Source organism: Bombina bombina, chromosome 2, assembly GCF_027579735.1.
Source record: "Bombina bombina isolate aBomBom1 chromosome 2, aBomBom1.pri, whole genome shotgun sequence".
NCBI lineage: Eukaryota > Metazoa > Chordata > Amphibia > Anura > Bombinatoridae > Bombina > Bombina bombina.
In genome coordinates, this window is record NC_069500.1 from 663,862,511 (window position 1) to 663,889,768 (window position 27,258).

Sequence of the window (27,258 nt, forward strand, 5' to 3'; positions counted from 1 at the left end):
GTAAACGCGTTGTCATGTTTATGTTTGCAATAGATGTTTAAATGTTATGTGTTAACTTGCTGTTTAACTGCTATAAAAGTTGTTAAGACTGAGCATGTGTGGTGGGGTCGGGGGTTATCGGTTGGCAGTTTATAAAATGTAAAAAGGCAGCTAACAGTTAAAGGGATAGTAAACCCCAAAAATTTATTTTATGATTCAGATAGAACATACAATTTTAAACAACTTTCCAACTTTCCAATTTAATTATATTATCAAATGTTCTTCATTCTCTTGCTATCCATTGCTGAAGGGACAGCATTGCACTACTAGCAGGAAGCTATAATGAATAAGCAATTTGTACTTACAAGACATATAAAATACAGTATATGCATATAAAAATAAGTCATACCTTGTAGTTGCCCCTGATTCCTCCTGGGCTGTAACAGTTTGAGGTTGAAAATGACCTGGATCATGTTCATCCTCCATGATAATGCTGAACACATATGTTAATAAAATATATTAAGCCCAAGAAGCTTATAAAAATTTTCAATTGTCTATGTAAAAACGTTGAGTGCCAAAAAAGGAGTGCATAGAACCTACCGGTATGCAGTTATCAAAATGTCAGATTGCAAAAGGTTTTGTAGAAGTGCCAGTCTCTTTACGAGAATAGGAGTAATAGTGCTACTGTTTAAAACCACGCCAAGGCTTTAAAGGATTTGTGCGCATGGGCATGAAAATGACAGCCCTCAGACGCAGCCCCCATGACGTCCCTTACCGATTACATCACAGTAGACATGTGCGGTTCGTTTCGGATTTATTCGGAAATTCTGAAAATTTGGTAAATTCTGAGATTTGGATCGATTCGGATTTCCGAATTAAAATACTTCCGAATCTACCGAATGAATCCGAAATAGCTGCCGTATCTCCGAATAAATCCGAATTAGCTCTGTAAAATTCGGCATTTCCCCATAGGAAACAATAGGAGTTTCGGCTGAAAAAAAACTAACACCGCAGCCCCATTGTTTCCTAGGGGGAAACACTAAGTCTGCACCTAACACCCTAACATGTACCCCGAGTCTCTAAACACCCCTAATCTAACACTTATTAACCCCTAATCTGCCGCCCCCGCTATCGCTGACACTTGCATTATTTTATTAACCCCTAATCTGCCGACCGAATATCGCCGCCACCTACATTATAGCTATTAACCCCTAATCTGCTGTCCCTAACACCGCCGACCCCTAAATTATAGTTATTAACCCCTAATCTGCCCCCCCAACGTCGCCGCAATCTAACTACAAGTATTAACCCCTAATCTGCCGACCCGATATCGCCGCCGCCTACATTATAGCTATTAACCCCTAATCTGGTGTCCCTAACACCGCCGACCCCTCAATCAGCCAATCAGATTCAAGTTCAATCCGATTGGCTGATCCAATCAGCCAATCAGATTGACCTCACATTCTATTGGCTGTTCCGATCAGCCAATAGAATGCAAGGTCAATCTGATTGGCTGATTGGATCAGCCAATCGGATTGAACTTGAATCTGATTGGCTGATTGAATCAGCCAATCAGATTTTTCCTACCTTAATTCCGATTGGCTGATAGAATCCTATCAGCCAATCGGAATTCAAGGGACGCCATCTTGGATGATGTCACTTAAAGGTACAGTCATTTAGTCATCAGATCAAGAAAGAAGAGGATGCTCTGCGTGGGATGTCTTCAGGATGCTGCCGCTCCGCTCCGGATGGATGAACAGAGAAGATGCCGCCTGGATCAAGACTTCTGATGGATGGAAGACCTCTTCTTGCCCCGCTTGGATGAAGACTTCTGCCGGTCTGGATGTCCTCTTCTGCCCGATCGGATGAAGACTTCGGCCCGCTGGGTGAAGACACGGTAGGGAGATCTTCAGGGGGGTAGTGTTAGGTTTATTTAAGGGGGGTTTGGGTTAGAGTAGGGGTATGTGGGTGGTGGCTTGTAATGTGGGGGGGGGGATATTGTGTTTTTTTTACAGGCAAAAGAGCTGTTTTCTATGGGGCTGGTAAGGTAATAGAGCTGATTACTTTTGTAATTTAGTATAGGGTAGGGCATTTTTTTATTTTGGGGGGCTTTGTTTTTTTATTAGGGGGCTTAGATTAGGTGTAATTAGTTTAAAATTCTTGTAATTTTTTTATTTTTTGTAATTTAGTGTTTGTTTTTTTGTACTTTAGTTTAGTTTATTTCATTGTATTTAATTGTAGGTACTTGTAGTTAATTTATTTAATGATAGTGTAGTGTTAGGTTTAATTGTAACTAAGGTTAGGATTTATTTTACAGGTAATTTTGTAATTATTTTAACTAGGTAGCTATTAAACAGTAAATATCTATTTAATAGATATTGTACCTAGTTAAAATAAATACAAAGTTGCCTGTAAAATAAATATAAATGCTAAAATAGCTACAATGTAACTATTAGTTATATTGTAGCTATATTAGGGTTTATTTTACAGGTAAGTCTTTAGTTTTATATAGGATTCATTTATTTAGTTAATTTAATGACAGTGAAGTGTTAGGTGTAATTGTAACTTAGGTTAGGATTTATTTTACAGGTAAATTTGTATTTATTTTAGCTAGGTAGTTATTAAATAGTTCTTAACTATTTAATAGCTATTGTACCTAGTTAAAATAAATACAAAGTTGCCTGTAAAATAAATATAAATCCTAAAATAGCTACAATGTAACTATTAGTTATATTGTAGCTATATTAATAGCTAGTAGGGGGCTTAGATTAGGTGTAATTAGTTTAAAATTATTGTAATATTTTATTATTTTTGGTAATTTAGTGTTTGTTTGTTTTTTTGTACTTGTATGATGGATGGAAGACCTCTTCTTGCCCCGCTTGGATGAAGACTTCTGCCAGTCTGGATGTCCTCTTCTGCCCCATCGGATGAAGACTTTGGCCCGGTTTGGTGAACACGACTCAAGGTAGGGAGATCTTCAGGGGGGTAGTGTTAGGTTTATTTAAGGGGGGTTTGGGTTAGAGTAGGGGTATGTGGGTGTTGGGTTGTAATGTGGGGGGGGTATTGTGGGTTTTTTTACAGGCAAAAGAGCTGTTTTCTTTGGGGCATGCCCCCGCAAAAGGCCCTTTTAAGGGCTGGTAAGGTAATAGAGCTGTTAACTTTTGTAATTTAGTATAGGGTAGGGCATTTTTTTATTTTGGGGGGCTTTGTTATTTTATTAGGGGGCTTAGATTAGGTGTAATTAGTTTAAAATTCTTGTAATATTTTTTTATTTTTTGTAATTTAGTGGGGGGGGGGTTGTACTTTAGTTTAGTTTATTTAATTGTATTTAATTGTAGGTACTTGTAGTTAATTTATTTAATGACAGTGTAGTGTTAGGTTTAATTGTAACTTAGGTTAGGATTTATTTTACAGGTAATTTTGTAATTATTTTAACTAGGTAGCTATTAAATAGTCAATATCTATTTAATAGCTATTGAACCTAGTTAAAATAAATACAAAGTTGCCTGTACAATAAATATAAATGCTAAAATAGCTACAATGTAACTATTAGTTATATTGCAGCTATATTAGGGTTTATTTTACAGGTAAGTCTTTAGTTTTATATAGGATTCATTTATTTAGTTAATTTAATGATAGTGTAGTGTTAGGTGTAATTGCAACTTAGGTTATGATTTATTTTACAGGTAAATTTGTATTTATTTTAGCTAGGTAGTTATTAAATAGTTATTAACTATTTAATAACTATTGTACCTAGTTAATATAAATACAAAGTTGCCTGTAAAATAAATATAAATCCTAAAATAGCTACAATGTAACTATTAGTTATATTGTAGCTATATTAATAGCTAGTAGGGGGCTTAGATTAGATGTAATTAGTTTAAAATTATTGTAATATTTTATTATTTTTGGTAATTTAGTGTTTGTTTGTATTTTGGTACTTGTATGATGGATGGAAGACCTCTTCTTGCCCCGCTTGGATGAAGACTTCTGCCGGTCTGGATATCCTCTTCTGCCCCATCGGATGAAGACTTCGGCCCGGCTGGGTGAACACGACTCAAGGTAGGGAGATCTTCAGGGGGGTAGTGTTAGGTTTATTTAAGGGGGGTTTGGGTTAGAGTAGGGGTATGTGGGTGGTGGGTTGTAATGTGGGGGGGGGATTGTGTTTTTTTTTTACAGGCAAAAGAGATGTTTTCTTTGGGGCATGCCCCGCAAAGGGCCCTGTTCAGGGCTGGTAAGGTAATAGAGCTGTTAACTTTTGTAATTTAGTATAGGGAAGGGCATTTTTTTTTATTTTGGGGGGCTTTGTTATTTTATTAGGGGGCTTAGATTAGGTGTAATTACTTTAAAATTCTTGTAATATTTTTTTATTTTTTGTAATTTAGTGTTTGGTTTTTTTTGTAATTTAGTGGGGGGTTTTTGTACTTTAGTTTATTTAATTGTAGATAATTGAAGGTACTTGTAGTTAATTTATTTAATGATAGTGTAGTGTTAGGTTTAATTGTAACTTAGGTTAGGATTTATTTTACAGGTAATTTTGTAATTATTTTAACTAGGTAGCTATTAATTAGTCAATAACTATTTAATAGCTATTGTACCTAGTTAAAATAAATACAAAGTTGCCTGTAAAATAAATATAAATGCTAAAATAGCTACAATGTAACTATTAGTTATATTGCAGCTATCTTAGGGTTTATTTTACAGGTAAGTCTTTAGTTTTAAATAGGATTCATTTATTTAACTATAGTAAACTTATTTCGTTTTATTTAAAAAGTTATATTGCAGCTATATTAGGGTTTATTTTACAGGTAAGTATTTAGTTTTAAGTCTTTAGTTTTAAATAGGATTAATTTATTTAACTATAGTAAACTTATTTCGTTTTATTTAAAAAGTTATATTGCAGCTATATTAGGGTTTATTTTACAGGTAAGTATTTAGTTTTAAATATGATTCATTTATTTAATTAATTTAATGATAGTGTAGTGTTAGGTGTAATTGTAACTTAGGTTAGGATTTATTTTACAGGTAAATTTGTATTTATTTTAGCTAGGTAGTTATTAAATAGTTATTAACTATTTAATAACCATTGTACCTAGTTAAAATAAATACAAAGTTGCCTGTAAAATAAAAATAAATCCTAAAATAGCTACAATGTAACTATTAGTTATATTGCAGCTATCTTAGGGTTTATTTTACAGGTAAGTCTTTAGTTTTAAATAGGATTCATTTATTTAACTATAGTAAACTTATTTCGTTTTATTTAAATTATATTTAAGTTAGGGGGTGTTAGTGTTAGGGTTAGACTTAGGTTTAGGGGTTAATAACCATATTATAGTAGCGGCGACGTTGGGGCAGGAGATTAGGGGTTAATAATTGTAGGTAGGTGGCGGCGATGTTAGGGAGGGCAGATTAGGGGTTAATAAAATGTATTATAGTGTTTGCGAGGCGGGAGTGCGGCGGTTTAGGGGTTAATACATTTATTATAGTGGCGGCGATTTGCGGTCGGCAGATTAGGGGTTAATACTTGTAGTTAGATTGCGGCGACGTTGGGGGGGCAGATTAGGGGTTAATAACTATAATGCAGGGGTCGGCGGTGTTAGGGACACCAGATTAGGGGTTAATAGCTATAATGTAGGCGGCGGCGATATCGGGTCGGCAGATTAGGGGTTAATACTTGTAGTTAGATTGCGGCGACGTTGGGGGGGGGCAGATTAGGGGTTAATAACTATAATGTAGAGGTCGGCGGTGTTAGGGACACCAGATTAGGGGTTAATAGCTATAATGTAGGCGGCGGCGATATCGCGTCGGCAGATTAGGGTTTAATACTTGTAGTTAGATTGCCGCGACGTTGGGGGGGGCAGATTAGGGGTTAATAACTATAATGTAGGGGTCGGCGGTGTTAGGGACACCAGATTAGGGGTTAATAGCTATAATGTAGGCGGCGGCGATATCGGGTCGGCAGATTAGGGGTTAATACTTGTAGTTAGATTGCGGCGACGTTGGGGGGGCAGATTAGGGGTTAATAACTATAATGTAGGTGTTGGCGGTGTTAGGGACAGCAGATTAGGGGTTAATAGCTATAATGTAGGTTGCGGCGATATCCGATCGGCAGATTAGGGGTTAAATAATGTTATTATAGGGTTTGCGATGTGGGGGGGGCCTCGGTTTAGTGGTTCATAGGTAGTTTATGGGTGTTAGTGAATAGAACCAAATTCAGCCGAATCCGAATAAATCCGAAACGAATTGATTCAAATTTTTCCGAATTCGATCCAAAACGAAATTCGAAAAGTCCGAATCGATCGGAACCGAAAACGAACCGAATTTTTTAGCCGTGCACATGTCTACATCACAGTAACATGGCAGCCCCCAAGGAAACCGTAGGAAACGGAATTCCCACCGCCTATTCGCCAAATTACTGACCACGACCACAGCAATATATAGCACTGACAGCTGGAAGAATCACCAGCTCACAATCGGCAACAAGAAGCCATAGAAACATTGGTAAACTCTTTAGCCCAGAAGGTTGGAAAAACGGAGAGGGACTCCTAGCCCTGTCACCGAGCAGGCTGGACAGAACTAGGAGGAGGAAGGAGTGGTGTCTCTCTAAGACTTTTATGGTAAATGAGGGGAGTGGATAGCCTGTACATGCCCCCCAGGAGAGGGGTCTCACTGGTAAGTATTACCAGGAGGGCCAAGATATATATATATATATATATAGTGGATAGAAGACAGCGCTCACTGGTGTTAAATAATATAATGGGGCATATGTGTCAAGCTCCGTATGGAGCTTGATGGCCTGTGTTTCTGGCGAGTCATCAGACTCGCCAGAAACAGCAGTTATGAAGCAGCGGTCACAAAGACCGCTGCTCCATAACCTGTCTGCCTGCTCTGAGCAGGCGGACAGACATCACCGGAAATCAACCCAATCGAGTACGATTGGGTTGATTGACACCCCTCTGCTGGCGGCCCATTGGCCGCGAGTCTGCAGGGGGCGGCGTTGCACCAGCAGCTCTTTTGAGCTGCTGGTGCAATGCTGAATACGGCAAGCGTATTGCTCTCCGTATTCAGCGAAGTCTGGCGGACCTGATCCGCACTGTCGGATCAGGTCCGCCAGACTTTGATAACTAGAGGCCAATAAATGCTTTTATTAAATGACATTTTAGGTAATGCTCCCCTTCATCAGACTTCAAACGTCACTTATTAAAAGCATTTACTGCATTATTTAAGACCAGTGAGTGCTGTCTTCTATCCACTATATCCTACCTGCATTCAGCACCCTGGCATTTGAATCCTGTTCGTGAGAGTGCACCTTCCTCTGCGTCTATATATATATACTGTATATATAGGTATAGATATACAGTATATTGCACCAAAATACCATCAGAAAAATGTATTGATGAATAAATAGAACATATTCTGCTATGTGAATAACATTGGAATGTGAAATATTTATATTTCATGTCGGATTGCCCACTACATCATTTAAAAAACAAATCATGACTTAGGAATAGAAGGAAAAGTAGAACCACATGTGTCTAAAATATAGATTTAGATTGATGAATATGTACCAGACACTACAGTATTTAAAATACAGTGTAATAAGCTGGAACATTTACTGTACCTTTAATTTTTAAACAGCTTTGCATTTACCAGTTTATGTATAGTCAAATCATACAGCATAGACAAAAAAGGCTAAAATAAAGTTGATCAAATATAGTATTATCAATATGAACAGGCAACTGTGATTCATGCTAAAAAGTGAGAGTGTGGAATGTTATTTTGCAAACACACTAAAGAATAACCAAGGCTACACCAAGATTGAAAAATGCCAAAAATATTAATTATGTAATAACTCCCAAAACACCACTTAAAAACATTAAATTATGATATAAAAACAGAAGTCCACTGTATAATTGAGTCCACACTTTCAGCTGTTGAGGGTAATGAATTACCACACGGGCACTTAGTACATATAGCACACTCCGTGCCCTTTAACTTATTTGCCACAAGTAACTATATATGTTCTCCAGTGTGTGGGGGCTCACTCATCCACACTTGATCTCTTACTGCTGTTTTATAGACTCCAATTACCAACTCACAAGCAGACGTCTTAAAACATCCACACATTGCTCATCACTGCCTCACAGACGCAGAGATTTTCCACTCCTAATCAAGCCTCCCAGCTTACTGATAACTTCATCATAGGCATTACCGTCTCAATACAGTCTCCATCCAGGGATTCTAATGTCCTAATGTCATCTAAAGTCAGTAGTTATGAGTTTTACGCTACAAAGCTGTAGCAAAAAAAAAACTCATAACTAATGGGACAAGACTTAGCCAAACACAGGAGGAAAGGGATTTGGGAGTGGTAATAGATAACAAGCTAAAGATGAGTGCACAATGCAGGGCAGCGGCTTCAAAGGCTAATAAGATACTAGCATGTATTAAAAGAGGCATTGATTCAAGGGAGGAAAGCATAATTCTGTCATTATATAAAGCCCTAGTAAGACCTCACCTTGAGTTTGGAGTGCAGTTCTGGGGACCGATTGCTAAAAAAGATATTGCAGAACTAGAAAAAGTTCAGAGAAGGGCCACAAAGCTAATAAGGGGATTGGAGAAATTAACCTATGAGGAGAGGCTAGCCAAACTGGGTCTGTTCTCTTTAGAAAAAAGGCGCTTGAGAGGTGACATGATTACTTTATATAAATATATTCAAGGCCCATATACAGAGATGGCAGAAGCTCTTTTTATTCCAAGAAAATTGGTTCTGACAAGAGGTCATAATTTAAGGTTGGAGGAAAGGAGATTTAATCTCCTGCAACGGAAACGTTTTTTCACTGTAAGAGCAATAAAATTGTGGAACTCATTACCAAAGGAGGTAGTGAATGCCAATACCATAGATACATTTAAAAATAGTCTGGATAAATTTCTGTATATAAACAAAATTCATGGATATGATTGCTAGTATTAAATGGGTCACATTTTAATGGGGTTATTTAAGCTTAACTGGAGCTTTTTGTAAGTATTTTAGATTTGTATAGGTTGAACTCGATGGACTTCAGTCTTTTTTCAACCTTATCTACTATGTTACTATGTTACTATGTTACTAATGTGTTAAAAAGTACACTAACACCAATAAACTACCTATTAACCCCTAAACCGAGGCCCTCCCACATCGCAAACACTATAATAAATTTATTAACCCCTAATCTGCCGCTCCCTACATCGCCGCCACTAATAAAATGTATTAACCCCTATTCCGCCACTCCCCAACATCGTCACCACTATACTAATGTTATTAACCCCTAAACCGTCACCCTCCAGCATCGTAAACACTATTTAAATATTATTAATCCCTAATCTGCCGTCCGCCCACATCGCCCCCACTATACTAAAGTTATTAAGCCCTACACTGCCGCCACTATAATAAATCTATTAACCCCAAACCAAAAGCCACCCACAACAAAATATAATAAATTAAAGTATTAACCCCTAAACCAAAAGCCCCCTCATTGCAATAAACTAATTTAAACTAGTAACCCCCAAACCTAACGCCCCCCCTAACGTTATTTTAAAATTAAAATTTCCCTAGTTTAAAGTGAAGGTAAACTTTGATGAATGAAAGCAGCTGTTTTGATTGAAAACTTACCTTTGTCCGGGCGGCGTTGGAGGAAATAGCCACCTTTGGCGCATACTCCTCCTTCGCTATTAAATCTAAAATTATAAATATCAATTTATCACAAACAGCCTTTCAATCACTGAAACAAGTCTGCCCACTCTACCACCAGAAAATTGCACTTAAATATTTAGAAGTATATTTATCTCCAAACACACATACAATATTTGAAAAGAACTATGGAGAGTTGTTAAACACAACACAAAAAAAACACACAAAAAATTCCAAACTTGGAATGAGAAACACATATCATGGTGGGGGAGGGTGCAGGCTGTAAAGATGGCTGCCCTACCCAGAATTTTGTACACTTTAAAAGCACTACCTGTACCCTTACTAAAGAAGTACCTGAGACAGTTACAACAATCATTAAACACATATATTGTGGGTAACAAGAAACCCAGGATAAGTAGTAATACATTGCACAGATAATCAGATAAAGGAGGGTTGGGGGTGCTGCATCTAACTTTATATTACAATGCAATAATTCTACAGAGAATAATGGATTGGCACCACTCCCAAGATTCAAAAGCATGGGTATCAATCGACTCCCATATACTCCAGACCCCCTCCGTAGGCGCATTATGCTGGGTAACAAAGGACAGAAGACCTATAACATGTCAACTACTTGAAGCTGAACGGGAGTCACCGTGATAATACTATCACTGGGCTCCTATAGGAGGCGCTAGGATATGGTAAAATATTGGTGAATTAAAATATAAGAAACGGCTGGCAATGATACAAATGACAATGTTTTACACTAGTATGCCAACATAAATAATAAATGGTGAGAAATGAACAATATAAAATAAAAATATAAAATGTATACGGATCAGATGGTATATGCAACCCAATCTGGAAAGTCCAGCGAGTCTCTTCAAATGTCCATCAGTACTTGAACAGGCTGCTCTCTGTCTTCACCCAACTGGATGATGTATTCTATGATGCAAAACAAAAAACAGAAACAGAGGCGCCACATGTGTGGATCAATATAACCAGAAATCCAGTAAAGGAGTAGAATAAGGGTACTCACAAACGAGGCGGCACTCTCTTGTGCCAGTAGAGGCAGGCTGGTTTTCAACAGCAAACCAGCTGGCTGTGTGTCTCCCAAATCGATAAAGAGTGCTTGTCTCCTGGGTGTCAAACACCGGCCAAAATACTGCAATGGAAGGAGGAGGGAGGGCTATAGTGCCCTTAGGTTACTGTTATGGGGATAGTAACACCAACACCAGACTTATGTAAAAGTATAAAATCAGTCTTTTTATTATACACAACAAAAATACCAAATGGTATAACAAATTACAGCTGGGTGATGACAAACTATCTCCCCATGGACCATACAAAATAGCGACGCGTTTCTCGGGGAACACCCCGTTTCCTCAGGCTTGTATCAAGCCTGAGGAAACGGGGTGTTCCCCGAGAAACGCGTCGCTATTTTGTATGGTCCATGGGGAGATAGTTTGTCATCACCCAGCTGTAATTTGTTATACCATTTGGTATTTTTGTTGTGTATAATAAAAAGACTGATTTTATACTTTTACATAAGTCTGGTGTTGGTGTTACTATCCCCATAACAGTAACCTAAGGGCACTATAGCCCTCCCTCCTCCTTCCATTGCAGTATTTTGGCCGGTGTTTGACACCCAGGAGACAAGCACTCTTTATCGATTTGGGAGACACACAGCCAGCTGGTTTGCTGTTGAAAACCAGCCTGCCTCTACTGGCACAAGAGAGTGCCGCCTCGTTTGTGAGTACCCTTATTCTACTCCTTTACTGGATTTCTGGTTATATTGATCCACACATGTGGCGCCTCTGTTTCTGTTTTTTGTTTTGCAACTACTTGAAGCCCATCAATACATATTCTCAGAATGGGACCACATAATTACATGCATTAAGGGAATCTCTACAAAAGTCTCCCCCCTATTACCTATCCCAAGGAACGCCGAGTTGATGGGTGGTCTAGAGGGCAGGCCTCATACTACTACAGAATGGGGATATACAATTCCTTTGTTCACACTTTTAGATAATGGCAAATTAAAATCTATGGAGAGTCTAAAGGACACAAGAGGTAAATCCTATGCTTCTTGGTTAAAATATGCCCAACACCAGCACTTGCAGACTTCCTCTATACATAGACAGAACTTAGCGCGATCACTGACCAATTTTGAAACACTATGCGTCAGAGAAACAATAATCCCAAAATCTCTGTCCTTGGCTAGTAGGATCTTAAAAGACAACTTTTACCAGGGGGTGCCCACATATACACAGAAGTGGCACTTAGATTTAAAAGAGAATATCCCAGACAAGGAATGGAAAATTTTAAACTTTCTAAAAACTTGTCAGCTTCACCACAAATATTGGAACTGAATCATAAAATCCTCTATCGATGGTATTTGACACCGACTAGAATAGCCAAAATTTACAGAACAGCGTCTAGCAGGTGCAGGAGAGGGTGTGGAGCTAAAGTCTCATTTTTTCACATGCGGTGGACCTGTCCAATAGTAAACACATTATGGGTAGTAGTAGACACTCACTTTAAGACACTTCTCTCGGATACATTTACATTGACTCCCAGAGTGGCTTTGCTCAATGATATGCTATAACACAATGTAAGATAAGGTCAAGGTTGCTACAGATCGGTATCAATACTGCTAAATCGCTTATAGCAAAAAATTGGAAGACTGTTAAAATGCCCGATAGAGAAGCATGGTTGAGGAGAAACTCATGCTAGAGAAATATGGATATAAAAGGCGTAATCAGATGGATTTTTTTCTAATATGTAATAAGTAATACTTTATTAATATTTAATGAGGACTATCAGAATGGTACCTTACTATCGTCCTTACTATCGTACATTTTATACCTACTCTTTTTACCCTTCCCCTTTAACTTTGCATTCATAAGTTGGGCGTACTGGACAGAGTCACGGTTGTTAATGTTACTTGTGTTCTTTTTATTTGTTTTTCATTTTCTGGTCTTAAAGTTATGTTATTGAGCATATAGTTAGACCCATTCGTAATGGGTAATACAGTAACAAGCAAGAATCTGTTGAAGATTGTACCCACCTTATGAGAACATTTGTGATAATAGAACCTTGGAATGTAATATGATTATTTAGGGTGGTTTATATGTATGTAACACTGTTACATTGGATTATTTTCAATAAAGCTTGTTTGAAAATTTAAAAAAATAAAAAAATACCTTTGTTCTTTTCACAGCCAGAGCAGCTTCCCCCACCCGGAGATCCTCTCTTCACACGTCATCAATGACTAATCCGGCTTCCTCCAATCATGGCTTTCCCCCCAGGGGAGTAATTGCCTGAGGCCATGCTGTGATTGGAGGAAGCCGGATTAGTCATTGCTGACGTGTGAAGAGGGGATCTCAGTGTGGGGGAAGCTGCTCTGGCTGTGAAAAGAACAAAAGTAAGTTTTTAATCAAAACGGCTTCTTTCTAAACTTTGATGAATGAAAGTGCCCCTGTTTTTAATGGTATTTTTATAAACCGGGCTTTCATTCATCAAGGTTTACCTTCACTTTAAATTAAATTTAAAGTTACCTGTCAACTTAAAAAGAATAAGTTTAAACTAATATAATTATTAAACTAAAATTAAACTAACTACCAATTAAATAAACTAAAATACAAATTAAAAAAATCATAACACCACTATAAAAATTACAAAGTATCTAATTTAAAAAAAAAAAAAAGAACTAAATTACAAAAAATAACAAACACTAGATTACGGAAAATAACAAACAAAATTATCAAATATAAAAAAATTACACCTAATCTAATAGCTCTATCAAAATAAAAAAGCCCACTAAAAATAAAAAAACCCTAGCCTACAAAAAACTACCAATAGCCCTTAAAAGTGATGTTTTCAGGATGGATCCGCTTCGTGCCGTCGGGACTCGGGATCAAGATAGAAGGATCAAGATATAAGTGGCCGCCTGGATGAAGACTTCGCCGCCGGGATAAAGATTGAAGAGGCCATCTGGATGAAGACTTCTCACCGCCTGGATGAGGACTTCTCCGCCGGGATGAAGATCGTTCAAGCGGGACTTCAAAAACTGTAGTTGGATCGTCGGGGGTTAGTGTTAGGTTTTTTTAAGGGTTTTTTGGGTGGGTTTTATTTTTAGATTAGGGTTTGGGCAGCAAATTAGCTAAATGCCCTTTTAAGGGCAATGCCCATACAAATGCCCTTTTCAGGGCAATGGGTAGCTTAGGTTTTTTAGATAGTTTTTTTTAATTATTTTGTGGGTTGGGGGGGTGGGGGTCTGTAATGTTAGTGGGTATTTGTATTTTTTTTTCTCAAAAAGAGCTGATATCTTTAGGGCAATGACCTAAAAAAAGGCCCTTTAATGGGCCATTGGTAGTTTATTCTAGATTAGGTTTTTTATTTTGGGTTTTATTTTTTAATGGTTATTAGAATAGGAATAATTTTTATTATTTTTGATAATTTGTTATTTTGTGTAATGTATTTTTTAGGGGGTGTTTGTTTTTTTGTATCAAAAGACCTGTTTAACTTAGGGCAATGCCCTAGAAAAGGCCCTTTAAAGGGCCCCCAAAAGGCCCCTTTAAGGGCCCTTGGTAGTTCATTCTAGATTAGGCTTTTTTATTTTGGGAGGCTGGCGGTTTAGGGTTTAATAGGTTTATTTAGTAGTAGTGATGTGAGAGGCCAGAGGTTTCGGGGTTAATAACTTTATTTAGCGGCGGCGATGTCAGGGAGCGGCAGAATAGGGGTTAATAACTTCAATATAGTGGTGGCGATGTTGGGGTGCAGCTGAATAGGGGTTAATAACTTTAGTATAGTAGCGGCGATATCAGGAGCGTCAGATTAGGGGTTAATAATATTTTTATTTAGGTGGCGGAGATATCGGGAGCGGCAGATTAGGGGATAATAACTATAGGTAGGTGCCGGTGATGTCGTTGGCAGCAGATTAGGGGTGTTTAGACGTAGGGTTTATGTTAGGGTGTTAAGTTCAAACTTTTATTTTCCCCATAGACATCAATGGGGCTGCGTTACGGAGCTTTTCTTTCCGCGATCGCAGGTGTTATACTTTTTTCTGCCCCGCTCTCCCCATTGATGTCTATGGGGAAAGTGTGCACGAGCACGTGAAAACAGCCTTGTTTTTGGTGCGATATGGACCCTAAAAGCACCATATCGCCCGCACAATCCAGGTTTTTTAAAACTTTTAATGGCTGTGCTATAGGGCATTAAATAATGCCACTTTTGTTGCATTCGTTAATTTCCCTATATGGTTCAAAACTCGTAATCTAGGCGTTTGTTAATTTGCTTTTCTCAAAGTTACGGAGAACAAAATGTCAATTAATAATAAACAAGTACCTTTTTTATTTTACAATTAAAGCACTGTTCTCAAACTATGGATATATTCTTATTTTTTGCCATCCAGTCTGATGTTTTATAATAGCAATATTCATTTTTATTTTTTTAACAGAATCTTAGCTTTCTTCAAAAAGTCAAAGAACATTTTTGTAGACTAAAAGGGGAGAATAAAACTATATGATTTTTATCTACTTTATTAAATAAAATATTATTTTTACTTTACAAATTAATGACATAGAAAGTTAAGAGAAAATTAAGGAATTAGCATGTTAATTAATTAGAATAAGTAGATAAAATCCATACTCCTAAATGATTGTGTAGTTCAAATATATATATTGAATTTTTTATGCAAACAAATCAGTCTCTCCTTTAAATTAGATACCAATATTCTATGTTGTAATAAAAAGCTCTAGGCTAATTGAACAGCATATATATTTTAAATTGACAAATTTTCTGTGTGCGCCTGTCTATCTGCAGGATTAAGATAAAATGAAGAGCCAATCAAGAAGAAATGGGCCTGTTGTTTTAACGTTAGAGGCTGAAGAACACATTTTTTTTACATTTTTTTTTTTAACAGGAAGTGTATTGGTCAGTTTAAATTTAGATTTTTTATTTCAGGGGTTTGTTTCTTTAATTTGTGGGGCTTAAGTTTTGAGAAAGGCTAAGGTGTTATGAGGGTAATGGGGTCATGGAATTGCATAAAGGAGACAGATGGAGGTTACTTAGATGTAGTGGAGGGACATTTTGCAATGAGGAAAGCATCTTAGTGAGGAATAATTGGGGGAAAGATGGAAAGGGGGTTCTTGTAGTGATAGAAGGTTTCATAGCAGATGTATTGGGTGTTAGGGTAATGCAGATGGACAGAATGGTTTGATTTAATGGGATATGGCAGCACACCAGTAATTCCAATAGTATTCAGATTTATTAAATACATCTCTAATAGACAAAACATCAACAGCATTTCGGGACTAAGCCCTTTGTATCTACTTAACTGCAAAGGGCTCCAATGCACTTATATATATATACCTCCCAGTTGGTTTGTTTGAAAGTATGCAGTGTGGGTGCTGGTTGAGGGTCCCAGGAAGGGCAAGACCTTGACGTGGTCCTGGGCTTGATCCTTTGGCGCCAAATGTAACTGACTTCTCCCAGTTTTGCTTTTAAACATTACTGTGAATCTGCTGGCAAGTGCCAGGTTTTCTGTGTGTTGTGTTGATTATGCTTGTAATGCTTCCCTGTGGGCCTGTCACCCAGGCTGCTCAGGGGTTAACTGCATGGGTTTCTGGGAACTGTGCAGCTTTCTGACAGTGTTGAGGGCTGTGGAGTTTACAGTGGCTTAGGATGTGTACCCAGTCCAGTCTGTGAGTGCGGTCCATTCCTCAGTTTTGTATTTACATAGGGAAGATTACAAAAGTCTGTGTAACCCTGGGAGGTTCCCAGTTGGTTTGTTTGAAAGTATGCATTGTTTGGTTTTCATAGCAATGAGTTGGGTCATTGATCACCAACAGGTCCCGTAATTACTCGCTCGCTTATACATCAGCCTCGGTGGTGGAGTCCGATAGAAAGGGAAACTGTTATCCTCTGAGATGATGTCCCAATTCTGTTTAATTGTAGAAGCCAGGATTTTAGTATCCGGTGTATATGTTGTGATAAAGTTTAATCGTTTATCATATGTGTTGGTATCCCTTCATCTAGTAAGACTATCCAGTCCAGGCTTGCGCTCTTTTACACTGTTCAGTGATAAGATCCGGGGGGTATCCCCATTGTAGAAAATGTGAAGACATCTCCGTCAATTGCTTCATCTTGTGATGGTTATCCGTGTTATTACGTACAACCTGCAGGAGCTGCCAGGAACTGACCCCATCACGTTGAAACCTTGGGTGATAGCTATTGTAATGTAAAATCAAATTTTTAGCGGTTTTCTGTTGGAATAAAGTAGTATGTAACATATAACTATCAACTCCGCTCGACTTATAAATTTCCAAATCCAAGAAGTGTATGGTATATATATCACAATCCATTTTGAACCCTATCGTGGACTGCAGAGAGTTCAAATTATTGAACCACTTGTGTATCAACGGTATCATGCCAAATCAAAAAGACATTGTCGATATAACGACGATATAACCTGATGGGGTTGTGCCCAGAGAAAATATATAACCTTTCATACATGGCCTGCTTTGTGGTTCCTTATATGCAGTTGCGGTGCATGGGATCCTTATGACTGTTCTTATATATATATATATATATATATATATATATACATACATATATACATACATACTATAAAAAGAGAGAGAGACACACTGGGCTAAAAAGAAGTTGTACCCAGATGGTAAATTGCCATAGAACAGGCTAACAATGGTATTAAGCTGGTTCTTCGTTCCTGTGAGTGCATTTCCCTCTGTATGAATTTAGTCTCCCTAAAGAAAAAAAGGGGCAACCAGACATGGACTCCTTGCTCAGTGTGCTTAGAGGAATATCGCTACACCTCACGTGTTCTTTGTTCAGAAAGGAATTGCCTGGTATTTCGGTGCTGGACTGACCGTATTAGGCGGGATCAGACTGATATACTACAGGAAAGTTCTACTCTGTGAAAAGCATTACTGGGCTAAAAAGAAGTTGCACCCAGGTGGTAAATCACCATAGAACAGGCTAACAATGGTATTGAGCTGGTTGTTCATTCCTGTGAGTGCATTTCTCTTTGTATATATATATATATATATATATATATATATATATATATATATAAATATACACAGTGGGGCAAAAAAGTATTTAGTCAGCCACCAATTGTGCAAGTTCTCCCACTTAAGAAGATGAAAGAGGCCTGTAATTTTCATCATAGGAATACTTCAACTATGTGAGACAAAATGTGGAAACAAATCCAGATAATCACATTGTCTGATTTGGAAAGAATTTATTTGCAAATTATGGTGGAAAATAAGTATTTGGTCAATATCAAAAGTTCATCTCAATACTTTGTTATATATCCTTTGTTGGCAATGACAGAGGTCAAACGTTTTCTGTAAGTCTTCACAAGGTTGTCACACACTGTTGCTGGTATGTTGGCCCATTCCTGCATGCAGATCTCCTCTAGAGCAGTGATGTTTTGGGGCTGTCGCTGGGCAACACAGACTTTCAACTCCCTCCAAAGGTTTTCTATGGGGTTGAGATCTGGAGACTGGCTAGGCCACTCCAGGACCTTGAAATGCTTCTTACGAAGCCACTCCTTTGTTGCCCCGGCGGTGTGTTTGGGATCATTGTCATGCTGAAAGACCCAGCCACGTTTCATCTTCAATGCCCTTGCTGATGGAAGGAGGTTTGCACACAAAATCTCACGATACATGGCCCCATTCATTCTTTCATGTACACGGATCAGTTGTCCTGTTCCCTTTACAGAGAAACAGCCCCAAAGCATGATGTTGCCACCCCCATGCTTCACAGTAGGTATGGTGTTCTTTAGTTGTAATTCAGCATTTTCTCTCCTCCAAACACGATGAGTTGTATTTCTACCAAACAGTTCTACTTTGGTTTCATCTGACCATATGACATTCTCCCAATCCGCTTCTGGATCTTACAAATGCTCTCTTCTTGTGCATCATCTTCTTGGCCTTCTTGTGCATCATCTTTAGAAGAGGCTTCCTTCTGGGACGACAGTCATGCAGACCAATTTGATGCAGTGTGCGGTGTATGGTCTGAGCACTGACAGGCTGATCCCCCACCCCTTTAACCTCTGCAGCAATGCTGCATACGTATAGTTCCCAAAGACAACCTCTGGATATGGCGTTGAGCATGTGCACTCAACTTCTTGGGTCGACCATGGCGAGGCCTGTTCTGAGTGGAACCTGTCTTGTGAAACCTCTGTATGGTCTTGCCCACCATGCTGCAGCTCAGTTTCAGGGTCTTGGCAATCTTCTTATAGCCTAGGCCATATTTATGTAGAGCAACATATGTTTTTTTCAGATCCTCAGAGAGTTCTTTGCCATGAGGTCCAATGTTGAACTTCCAGTGACCAGTATGAGAGAGTGTGAGAGTGATAACATCAAATTTAACACACCTGTTCCCCATTCACACCTAAGACCTTGTAACACTAACAAGTCACATGACTCCGGGGAGGAAAAATGGCTAATTGGGCCCAATTCACTTAGATGTGTACTCACTTGTGTGGCTAATGGTTTAGACATTAATGGCTGTGTACAAAAACAAATGTTTTGGTGCACAAAAAAGGATGAGTCCCAGGTCACGGTGGTAATGCTCAGAAGGTGAATCTCAGGGGAAAAACAAGAAGAAACACATATAGTGAAGTTCTGTGGTTAAGTGACATTTACAGCAGAACCTAGAAAAAGTACTCACATTGTCTAGAGCAGCGATCGCCAACCAGTGGTCCATGGACCACTGGTGGTCCACAAGAAGATGTTGGTGGTCCTTGACACCATGAAGCAGGAATTAATCTCCTCTGATGGTGTCACCCCATTGTGCCACAATTGCCTACAGTGCCTGGCTAGACATCAGTGAAAACCGACGGAGGAGTTGTTAAATTACAATCTCCCTACGCACGTTGCATATTAATGCGCAACTTGCGTAGCTAGAATGTATTTTTAACTCCTCCCATCTGGTGCGCTGCTCAGAGAAACATGCTTCCATTCTAAAGTCAGCAAAGGTTGGTATAGTCTTGGCTTAAATTACTGGAATTAAAGTATATAAAAGAAAAAAAAAATCTAAATTTTTTATCTTATATTTCATTTCTTTTCTTCCTTTTACCTGTCTCTTTGTAGTAGTTTTCCTAATTCCTTCAGATGGACTTACATCACTGTTTTTTTATTAAATATTAATTATTTTTCATTATAATAATTTTATTCCACCTGAATTCCAGTAATTGCCATCCAGCAGATCAGCCATATCCCACCAGTATTATAGTAATTGCCAGTAACATCAGTCGTGGTTAGCTCACATCCATATAGAGAGCTTTCTGATATAAACTTAATTTATGACTCCAATGTCTGTCCATGAGCATAAGTAATTTTGAATAATTCCTAACTGGGAAGGTAACTTGGAAGTCTTGTGGTCCTTTTAAACATAATTCCTTTTTCCCCCCTTTCTGCCTCTCTGTTTCCAGCTCAAAAGTTGGCACTAACCCTTCATCTGTCATTTGGAATTATTCTCTCAGTTCTGTCATTCAGTTAGTTAATTCTAAAAAAGAAGTCTTAAAAATGTGTAAATATATACATAATGTAAACTAAGCTATGGTTATACTAGTTATGTACAGTATGTATGTATATATATATATATATATATATATATATATATATACATATATACATTTTAATTAGTGTATTAAAACTAAAGAGTTTAATTTCATGAATGGATCTTGTATTTTAATTACACATTGTTTAAAGTGATCATTCACATTAAAAACCCTTGCACATGACAATGCTGCCATATTAAACATTCCACTACTTGCAGAGAACCCTCACATCACACAGTAAAGTGTAATAAAACACCTCTTTACAAGACCTTCACACAAGCATCCGATCCCTTTATAACATTTTTCATGCACTTATTATTTGTAATGCAGATACCTTTACAACATAGTTTTGTTATGATGATCCTTTGACCATAAGGCTCTCAAAGAGAACAATGAAAAAGTTAGCATTTTAGTACCTATCTGCCCCCCCCCCCCCCCCACACACACACACACACACACACACAGAATGCAGAGTACACATTTCTTTTAGAAGGTCTTATGATCTTCTTATACTGGATTTTAACAGTACTAAATATAAAAAAAACATGAAAATGTTTCCTTGCAACATGATATCTGGGTTTTGAATGGGTTTTAAAGAGGATGCCCCTTCATGTACACTTAATTCAAGTTCAATAATGGGAACAGTTCAGATTTAAAGATTCAGAACTTTTAAAATTTAGTATAAGAAGATATCATAAGTCCTTGTAACATGTAAGATGTAGTCTCCATCCTGTTTAAAGATCAAGTCAAACTGGAAATTGTGCATTTATAAACAATAAAAATAAATGTTGATTAAGCAATTATGCACAGTATGCCCATCATGTAAACGTACATATGGCATTCAAATGGTTTAGCAGTGGATGGAAACGAATTGCAATAGGATAATCTCACACATTAAAATGAACATTTCTTTTCCACAGTGAATGGGTTCATTCAAATGCCCTTTACTGTAGCCTTAAGAGGTGTAAAAGAGCTATTGTATCTGCTAGTTTCAGATGGCTTCTCATTTTTCCATCTCAAAAACAGGTAATTAAAGAGAAATGTAACACAGAAATTTCCTTTCATGATTTAGACAGAGCATAGAATTTTAAAAAGTTTCCAATTTACTTCATTTATATTTTTTGTTGTTGTTATCTTGCTATTCTTTGTTGAAGAAATATCTAGATAGGTAGCGTGCACATGTCTGGAGCACTACATGACAGGAAATAGTGCTCTCTTGCTAATGTATAACATTGTTGCAAAACTTCTGCCGTATAGTACTGCAAACACATGCACATTCCTAATCTTACCTTCCTGATTTTCAACAAAGGATAACAAGGAAACAAAGAAAATTTGATAATAGAAGAAAATTGGAAAGTTGTTTAAAATTGTATGTTCTATCTGAATCATGAAAGAAAAATGTTGTGGTTTATGTCCCTTTCACACACAAGAAGGCCTTTTTTTTCTGGACCTTTTCTGTTGCAAAGGTGTTTACAGTAGGGATGGGCGAATGTGTAAATTTTCGAATTTAGAATGTTAGAACAAATGTTATTACCGAAATTCGAATTATAAATCCGAATGTTGATAAGAACGAATGTTCTTAAAAATGCTATAATCGAATGCTATTTACAGTTTTCGAATGTCACTTTCGAATTTAAATGTTTATAATTGTATTGAATGTCCACATTCGAAATTTCGAATTTAACATTCTATTTAACAAATACTATTCAGAAGTTCAATAGTTTATGTGGCAGGGAGGGAATCTAGTAAATTGATACATAATAGATACAAATATATCATTTTGAATATTTCTATATAGAATATTGCATAATTTGAATATTACATTTAATTAAAGCATTAGAAATACTATTACAAACATATAAATTCGAATTTTTAGAATTCGAATATTGCATAATTTGAATATTACATTTAAAGAAAGCATTAGAAATACTATTACATATCTAAATTCAAATTTTTCGAAAAGAATATTTTCAAATGTAATCATAAAATTCGAAACCGAACATTCGAAAATCGAATGTTAGAATGTTATGTATACATTCGAAATTTGATTCGAACGAACGAATGTGTTAAAATTTGTGCCGTTTTTCAAATGTTGGGAAACATTCACCCATCCCTATTTTGGGTGTATATCGCAGATAGATTGTGATCAAACCCTATATCTATATCTAGTAATAAATACTTTCAATATTGGTGGGGATACAGCAGGCAAAATCAGCTGTTTTATATGACAAAATAAAAGGAGTTATTTTAAGCAATTTAAATCGCTCCAGCAGGTAAAATGGATCTCAGGGAACAAAAAAAAATTACAGAACACTGTCCCTTTAACGGGTTCCTTTTCATTTCCACACATACAAATATTAATATTAGCTTTTGCTTCCTAAAGGCCTGCAATAAATATATGTGTCATATAACTCATACATCCCTTTGTCTGGCCCTAAAAACAAGTCATTTCCCTGTTTAAATTACAGCCTTTTTGTGCAGTGGTATTTGTAATAGTGTCTCATTCATTTCTTTAGAGCAGCTTGTTTTCAGGTCTGGCTCACAAGTGGTTCTTAAAGGGACATAATACTCATATGCTAAATCACTTGAAACTGATGCAGTATAACTGTAAAAAATTGACAGGAAAATATAACATGAGCATCTCTCATCTCTCAGCAGAGTAAGTTCTGTGTAAAAAGTTATACTTCAGCTGCTGCCCAGCTGCAGGTAAAAAATAAATAAAAAAGAAGAAATGAACAGCAGCCAATCAGCATCAGCAGTGCTGCCGTCATGAACTCTTTTACTGTGATCTCATGAGATTTCACTTAACTCTCATGAGATTTCATAGTAAACTTCCTTAAACTGAATAGGGAAATAAGATGAGTGTGCACGTAAGCTCACTCCCTTAGCTGTCCCGGGACATGCACACTGATTTGCTGCTTAAAGTCCTTTGCAATGGGGTTTGAATACTTAGGACATTTTGAGGTAAAATATATTTCTTTTTTACATAGAGATGTTCAGGTGATATTTTCTAGTCAGCTTTTTACAGCTATGCTGCATCACTTTCAAGTATTTCAACATTTGGGTATCATGGCCCTTTAAGATGAAAATGAATGACACAAAGCTTATGGATAAAACCTTCTCTGATCATTGTTATACTGCTTCTATTTATTCACTGAACAACAGGTATTATATAATAAACAAGTTATATTATGTATTTATTTTGCTGTTTCAGCTAGTTATTATCCACCTGTACTATCATGAGTCACACTGTTTCATCAGAACATGTAAAACCAGTTATAGAAGAGTCAGTACATTAGCTAAAAGGAACTAGCAACTATTTTCTTCATTAAAATGATTTAAAAATAAATTAATATGTGACAATCATAAAAGATACTTTCTAAGGAGAAAATGGTAATGTATTTTAGAGTCCACCTTTTTTCTTTTAAAGGGTCAAAATTAATTGTTCATGATGTAGAGTGTACAATTAATAAAATATGTTGCAATTGACCTATCAAATTAAACACATTGAAGCTTAGTTCCTTTCCATTAGAGTATACTGAGGTAGGCTCAGGAGCATGCACATCTTGTGAACTATGAAGTAGATTACAAGTGGAGTGCAAAAATATTAGCACTATTGTGCGTTGACATGTTCAAGCATACTCAATAGCCCTTCTATTTTTGACTGATATTACAATATAAATATAATTTAAATTTGTTATTGCTCGGGTGATAGTCTTGAACATGGTCACATCTGCATGTTGGATAGTGTATAAGTGATCTAATTCCCTCACATAACAGACTTCTATGAGAGTCTATGCGAGTGCGCAGTAAAATTTATATAGTGCACTGCTCGAGCTAAGCTGAGGGTAGGCAAGTAATGGATTTCTTTGTGTACTTATGTGCAATAATATTAATAATATTGGTCTCAAAAGACACTACATTTTACAGCATTATTTTTGGTTGTGCTCAAGCATAACTCTTTAACTCACCACTCACAATAAGCGTGCTAATAGCGATCCCTGCACTATCATTAAAAGAAGAGGGTGTGCTAAAAAGTTTCAGCCACGTTAAGATGCTCTGGTCTGGTCAACATTTGTAACCATCCACTTGTAATACCAGGTTGTGAATCATTCTTAACAAGAGATAATGCATCCTTCCCTATTGATTGCATTCCACTTGTCATATATACTGTATATATATATATATATATATATATATATATATATATATATATATATATACACACTATGAAAAAAGAGAAAGGCACTCACCGGGTCTTTTTATCAGTTCCTTTATTATAGTGGCATTTCAGGTTTTACCCCGTTTTCAAACCAGCAATCAACATGCATACAATCCTAACCAAACTTATATACAAACCCATTACCTACCCCCGCTGCTCGTGTGCAAACCGGAACCCACCGCAATCATGTGGTCAATCACCACATCCGGTGTTGCCATGGGAATCGGACGCCACAATGTAGCCTATATTGCTCTAAAACCAAAACTTTTAAAAACAAGGAGATGGACAATATTTGCATATATGTGTACAATCCCTACGGTATAACAAACAATAGCAACTAGATAGATTGATCTGAAACACTAGCGATATCGGGCTGTCTACAAAGTAAACAACACGCCCAATCTTGAGCTCCACCAATCACATGCACGGGTTGAGCCAGCGCCCACAACTCTGTCAATCAATGTAAGACACACCGATCCTCGCCAGTGTAGAGATCATTACTGCCGTGATCATTCAGAGCATACTAAACAATTGACCTGAAGTGCAACTAAGACATTTTTGAACATTTTTAAACACTCTTATCCTTCAAAACACACCTATCCGCTAGAGTGTTTAAAAATGTTCAAAAATGTCTTAGTTGCATTTCAGGTCAATGGTTTAGTATGCTCTGAATGATCACGGCAGTAATGATCTCTACACTTGCGAGGATCGGCCTGTCTTACATTGATTGAAAGAGTTGTGGGCGCTAGCTCAACCCGTGCATGTGATTGGTAGAGCTCGAGATTGGGCGTGTTGCTTACTTTGTAGACAGCCCAATATCGCTAGTGTTTGAGACCAATCTATCTAGTTGCTATTGTTTGTTATACCGTAGGGATTGTACACATATATACAAATATTGTCCATCTCCTTGTTTTTAAAAGTTTTGGTTTTAAAGCACTATAGGCTACATCGTGGTGTCCGGGTCCCATGGCAACACTGGATGTGGTGATTGACCACGTGATTGCGGTGGGTTCCAGTTTGCACACGAGCAGCGGTGGGGGTAGGTAATGGGTTTGTATATAAGTTTGGTTAGGATTGTATGCATGTTGATTGCTGGTTTGAAAACGGGGTAAAACCCGAAACGTCACTATAATAAAGGAACTGATAAAAAGACCCGGTGAGTGCCTTACTCTTTTTTTATAGTGTATACATAATATGTTTGTGCACCCTGGGCAGAAGATTTATTTATAACATTGTTACTGTGAGTGCTGTACCACCAAGGACTGTTTATATATATATAATTTCGTTTTGATGCATATTGCACATTTTCTGTTAGTCCAATAAACCTCATTTTACTATTGAAATATTACTGTGTCCTTCAGTTATTTGATAGATCAAAATGAAATTACGGATCCAAACACCCAATTATTTATAAATAAAAATCATGGAAATTGTCAGGGGTACCTAAACTTTTGTATACAATTGTATATATATATATATATATATATATATATATATATATAAACATTATTACAAACATTGTTGCAATCACTACTGCCAATTTGTGTTGAAGACAGGCCTACCTCAGTATGCTCTCATGGAAAAGAGCTATGATTCAACTATGAATGCTAAGAGTATGGGGTAAATGTGATTTCAAATACTTTTTTTGTATACTTTTTATAATGTACTGTCTGAATCATGGAAGTTTAATTTTCATTTCCATAAAACATTAAATATTTTTAATTTGAAAAAAAAAATCTGGGATAGTCCAGCAATCTGTTTCCTTCCTCTTTTTTATTTTTTGTTATTGCACTGATGTATGATATTTATTAAAATTCCCAGCAATTACTGAAAGAAAAACAAAGAAAGGATGAAAGTTTTATCTTCTTTTATGAAAGCACCTGCAATCCTTGTTCATTAGGGTCATAATGATCCATTCTGACGTTTCCAATTAAACCCATCTACAATAATTAAGATCTTAGTAAAAAAACAAAGTACTTGTAATAACATGCCTTGAATTAATTTCTGACAATGTCAAAAATCCATTACATTATGATGAATGATTATAATATGAAAATGAAAAAAAAAGTTGTTGGATTCTTGTGTCACAGCGCCCTTTAGTGGCAAAATGGTAAGTTTTACATAAATTTAAGGGTTGCTTTCTCCACTCTTGAAGTAGTAAATAATATCTGTGAAGTTGTTTTAAAGCATTTATGCTAATGGGAATATAAATTATTAGCGAGATTTGTCTGTAATTTGTAAGCATATTGGTGTAATTGTATGTAAGCACTTTAAATATCATTAAATATAGTAAATCTTCTCATTTTATATATTTTGTATTCCTATAAGTGGGATTTAATGTTTGCTTGTCAAATACAGTAATACTTTAGAGAAATAAACCAGCAAAGTAATTTAAATTTAATATAAGATTACGCTATGTCATAAGCTATGATAAATATCCGATAGACAGACAGATAGATGATAGACAGACAGGGCAGACGGATAGTGAAATAGTTTATGCATTGTTTAAGTGCCGAGCTTAATTGTCCTTTTAAAGGATAAGAAACACAATATTTTTCTTTTATGATATAAAGATAGATAGATAACATTTTCTTCTAAGTGAAGAACAATGCTATTTGAAGAGTTTATGGGGTTTTTTTTTAAATCTCTTTTTTTTTATATTTTAACATGATATGTGTATGTCAAGGTGTTTGACAAGGATGGGCACAAACGGGTCAAGTCGAGCGGGAACGCATGGGAACAGAGTTACTGCAATATTTTTGCAGGTGGAACTAAGTTCCCCCCGGAAAGAGAACA